Here is a 5833-nt window from a genome sequence, read left to right as displayed (position 1 = left end):
TCTTGGTTGCGGTAAGCGTTTTCATTTCGAAAACCCCTTTACTCACTATTTTTTTATCTTACACTATGGTTTTGCGGCGTTAAATGCTATAAGATTGAGTTTCGATTATTATATATTCCGATTAGAGTTACTGTGGTTGCTGCGGAAGTGGTTTGGAGCTGAAATTGCGGCTACAGCCATTGTGGGCCGAGAGAAAATGGAGTTTTGTCGTGTAATTGAGTCGCAAACGAGGTAGGGATGCTCTCCTTAAACTCATTTTATTTCCGAGATAAATTGATATCGATGCAAAAATATATTTTTGGTGATTATGTGAGTCTTATGGATTGATTTGAGTTGTTTTGGATAATTGTGATTGTTTGTCTGGTAAAATTGTTGATTGTTTGAGAAGGCTGAATATTTTGAGTGATTAATTTTATTAAGGTGGCGATTACCGAATTGTTTTCCTTATGGTTTTGGAAACGTTTTATAATTGAAAATAATTTGATTTTAGAAAATATTTAATATTGAAGTTTGGTTTGATATTGAACTTGATTTGATTTTGGAATTTGGTTTAAAACAAATTTGAAAAGGATTTGATATTTGAAAATGATTTGATTTTGAATAAGTTTCCGTGAAATATGAAAATGATAAGAATTTGTGGAATCAGCTTGGCTTTGAACTGATTTGGTTTTGAACAGGTTGGAAGGGGTTGTGGAATAGTTTGGTTGGGATCCAAAAAGGGTGGAAAGTCCAAGTTTCAGGGAAGGTGCTGTCGAAATTTCTATAAAAATTTCAGATTTTTATAAAAATTTTGGCAGCACCTCCCCTAAAACTTGGACTTTGCCACCATTTTTGGGTCCCAATCGAATCATTCCACAACCCCTTCCAACCTATTCAAAACTAAATCAGTTCAAAACCAAGCTTATTCCACAAATTCTTATCATTTTCATATCTCACGGAAACCAATTCAAAATCAAATCATTTTCAAATATCAAATCCTTTTCAAGTTTGTTTTAAACCAAATTCCGAAGTCAAATCAGGCTCATATCAAACCGAATTTTAATATTAAATATTTTCTAAAATCAAATCATTTTCAATTATAAAACGTTTTCAGAACCTCAAGAAAAACAATTCGGTAATCGCCACTTTAACAAAATCAACCACTCAAAATATTCAGCCTTCTCAAACAATCAACAATTTCACCAGACAAACAATCACAATTATCCAAAGCAACTCAATTCAATCATAAGACTCACATAATCACCAAAAATATATTTTTACATCGATATCGATTTATAACAATTCTCATAAATAAAATGAGTTTAAGGAAAGTACCCCTACTTCGTTTGTGACACAATTACATGACAAAACTCCGTCTTCTCTCGGCCCGCAATGGCGACAGCCGCAACCTCAACTCCAAACAATGACGGATCCAGAAAATTTTAGTAGTGGGGTAAAATTTATATAACATAGTAATAATTTTTATAATAAAAATAATATGTGTATAAAAAAGTTAAATATTAAATTATCTATTAATCACTATATATCTGTGTAGAAATACATATATTGTTTAACTTGTTTTCATTGTGTATTTTATATTTTAATATATATTTTAATAGATAATTATTTTTTATGTATATATAGCATAATTATTGTTATGATTATATTTTATTATTGTAAAATATGATTAGCCTTCAAAATATCTAATATACAAATTAAAACACTAAAATAGTAATTTAAATAATAATATATAATTTAAAATTCTATTGTTTTAAGTTTTATATTTTTAAAAAATTAAGTAATTTTTCTCTTAACACTACCATCAAAATTTATCTCTTTCTATATATATTACTAAACAATTATTTATAAATTCACTTCCCAACACAATTAGAAGCCGACTCTTATTGATATTCATAGTTAAAAATATTCTTTTAATTAATACAGTTGCTACGCAAAAATTAAAGCTAATTTGAAAAGAAGATAAATAATATTTCTTTGAGTTAGTTTTTAAAAAAGAACACTAATTTCATTTAAATCTGAGAATTAATCATTCTAACGAATATCTAATATAAAATTTTTAAATTGACGATTAAATACCAAAAGTTGAATAAAAAATTATTGTGGGGTCAAATTTAATAATTTAATGAGAGCAAATAAATATTATTATCATATACTACTAAAAAAAATTTCAAATTGTAGTGGGGGCGCTTGCCCCCACACCTCTATACTTGGATCTGTCCCTGACTCCAAACCACTTCCGCAGCAACCACAACAACTCTAATCGCAACATATAATAACCGAAACTCAATCTTATAGTATTTAACGCCGCAAAATCTCAACGTAAGATAACAAAATAATGAGTAAAGTAATTTTCTAAACGGAAACGCTTACCGCAACTAAGAAGAAATGACTAAGTCAAGTAGCGGCAGCTCTGGCGGTGGTCCCAGCAACACCCGCGTCATATCCAGCGACCAGAACAGCGGCAGAGCAGCTCCAACAGTCACAGGCAGCTCAGCGACAACCTCCGTTCGCAACAATGGCCACCGCAGCGACAACACCGCTCCCACCGTCACATCCTCTCTTCTCGGTGTCCAGCTCACCGACGGACTCTCCCATCAGCGGCGGGTTGCAGCAGTTCGATGGCGGTGACGAGCACGTCCCCAAAGGCATTGACGGCGTCCATGGCAGAACGGCGACAAAGGTGCGGCGGTTCTAGACCCGCGACCCTCTCCCTCTCACTCGCGGACTCTCTCTCCTCACGGCTCTGCTTCTCGACTGCGACGTGGCGTGGTGGCGGTGCGACGGACGGTGGCGACGATGCAGCAGGGCATGACTCATTCCTCTTCTCTTCTCTTCTCCCTCACTCCCTCTCTTCTCTCCTTCCCCCGATTCCGTTTCCCCTTTCTTTTCTCTCTTAATTCATCTCTGCTATGTGTGGGTGCATTTCTGTGTATTGGATGAGGGGGGTGTAGCGGTGGGTGAGTGGCGGTGAGGCGGTGGAAGTTATAGTTTGTGGGTTTTAATTTGGGAATAGAGTTTTGTGTATGAAATTAGAGATTTTGAGTAATTTAGTAATTGAAACCCAATTTAATTAAACAATAATTATATACAAAAAATATTATTTGTTCATCAACTTGCAAATTATTTTTAAATAAGTATTCTATTTTAAAATATAAGATAATATACTTAATTTTTTTTAATCATAAAAATGAAAGTATTAAACTCCAAATTTCAATTATTTAAACTAAATTACATAAAATTCTTATTCTTTTAAAATTAGTAAGATTTATAATTTAAATATAGAAAATTATTCAATAATTATAAAATTAAGTAAAAATTTTAAGTTAATTATCAAAATTTGATTTAATTATTTTTAATAAAATAATTTTTAAAAATAAAGTCTTTAACAAATAAATAAATTAAAACTAGTTCATAATAAAATTTTTCAAAATTTTTGGGTCTTACAAGAATTCATCCGATGGTACTTGGGCACCAACACAAATTAGATGCTACTTAAAAAGGAGTTTGAACCTTGCATTCAAACCTAAATTATCATTTCAGGTAATTTTTAGAACAATAATTATATTATATTAAGTGTAAATTCTTACGGTTTAATAATAACGAGGTACTGATAAATTTTGTACTCTATTATTTATTATTTAGGCGTTCATGTTTTGTGAATCTCATTTAAGTTTAAATTTCTGTATCTAACTTTTATTTTATTTTCTATTTTAAGTTGACAAATATTTATTAGTCATTAATTTGTATATATAAATATAATTTTAATGTTAAGATTTTGAAAATCAATTCAACTGGATTAATTAAGAATCAATTTTTTAATTTGTGACAAAAATTAATTGATAAAAAAAATCAGTTAAATTGACGGTTAATCGAGAAATCGAAAGAACCAATTCGATTTTTACTAAAAAAGGGGTAGTTTTGCTTTAAAAAAAAAAAAGCAAATTTCAAAAAGAAACCTAAACCCTCCTGCAAATTAATTTCAATATGAAAGTTGGGATGGTGTAATACCTCTCTATTCTAATAGAATAGTGTAATACGCTGCTATCATGTTAGAATTTATCTCAATCAGGAAATGCAATTAAGGATTACTGAAGTTTAAACCACTTAAAAAAAAATGGTTACTAATGATTCCTATAAAATTAAATATATAACTAACAATTTGCCTTTTAGAGATTCTTCCCTATAAAAATTGTTAGTAACGATTTTTTTAAAGACGAATCTTCTAAGATTCGTCATCCATGATTCCTATTTCATTTTTTTGTCCCTTTTAAAATTGATACTCACGATTTTTACTTATACTAATTATTTCTCATATTCACGTATTAGTATATTATAGGGTGTTTAAAATCGATCCGGACCGAACTAAATCGATGAACCGAACCAAAAAAACTAAAAATCGAATTAACTGAAAATCGAAAAAACCATTTTCGGTTTTTGCCATCAAAACCCTAACCGAACCGAACCGAACCGGTTCTTCAGAAAACCCTAAAATTAAAACTACCCCAACCCCACCCCCACCCCCCCCCAAAACGCGTTACACTTACAGCTGCGCGAGTCCCTCCCCTCCCCGGCTCCCCCCTGGAAACCTAACCCCGCCGCCCAAACCCCAGATCGGAGCCACCACCCACGCACCCACGCACCCAAACGGCCAGCAGTCACCCACCTTCTTCACTCCTTGTCCTTGATACTCGAAGTCGAAGGCAGCAGTCACCCACCCACCGCGAACACAAAGACGAAGACCCAGTCACCCACCCACCCACAGGACCTCCGACCTCACCACCTCCGACGTCACCGCCTCCACCCAGAAAGCCTCCACCCAGCAGCGTTTCTGGGTTCTGTAGGGTCACCTCACCACCTCCGACCTCGCCGCCTCCACCCAGAAAGCCTCCCACCCAGCCACCGATTCAAGTGCATATGGAGTCCGAGCCATCTATTCAGGTAAACTTTACTGATGCATTCTTGCCTTGTTGTTGGTATTGCTGATTGGTGCTTGCTGGTTAATGGTTATTGTTCAATGTTCAGTTTGTTCAGTTTGTTCAGTTTGTGACTTTATTCAATGTTCAGTTTGTTCAGTTTGTTCAGTTTGTTCAGGATAGTTTAATCATCTTTTTTTGTACGTTAGGATCTAGGAGTTCAATTTTAATATAAAGATTGATAGAATTGAATAGATTTAACCTGAAAAATGATGTTAGGGATCTAGTTCAATTTTAATATAATCAATTATCATTACAATTTAACCTGAAAATAGTTTATAAGTAATGTTTACCATTATAGGATCAAAGTTTGAATTTGGCTTCTAAAATAGAGGCTTTCATTTGGTTCCTTGCTTGTTTTTGTTTGGTTTATTGCTGTTTATTGCCAAGTTCAATTTGTTGGTATAAAAGTTTATTGCTTGTTCATTGCTTGTTTGGTTCATTGCTGGTTTAATTTGAGATTATCAAGTTTTGTTCTGTTTAGTGTTTAATTTGCCAAGTTCAATTTGTTGGTATAAAGGTTTATTGCTTGTTCATTGCTTGTTTGGTTCATTGCTGGTTTAATTTGAGATTATCAAATTTTGTTCTGTTTAGTGTTTAATTTGCCAAGTTCAATTTGTTCATTGCCAAGTTCAATTTGCAAATTCTGTTTAGTATTTATTGCTGCCTTGCTGGTTTAATTTGTTCATTGCTTGTTCACATTACTATATTACATAAAAACATGATAATATTAAGATAAATCACACCTCATTTTTCACTATAAAAAAAATTAACCAAACTCATCCTCAACCAAAGTTGCATACATTAAAGAATCAATACCAGAGTTCAGTAGCCCTATCCACACTCACCCTGCCGCCTTC

The sequence above is a fragment of the Arachis stenosperma genome, chromosome 5, assembly GCF_014773155.1.
Source record: "Arachis stenosperma cultivar V10309 chromosome 5, arast.V10309.gnm1.PFL2, whole genome shotgun sequence".
Taxonomy (NCBI): domain Eukaryota; kingdom Viridiplantae; phylum Streptophyta; class Magnoliopsida; order Fabales; family Fabaceae; genus Arachis; species Arachis stenosperma.
This window is presented reverse-complemented; position numbering follows the sequence as displayed.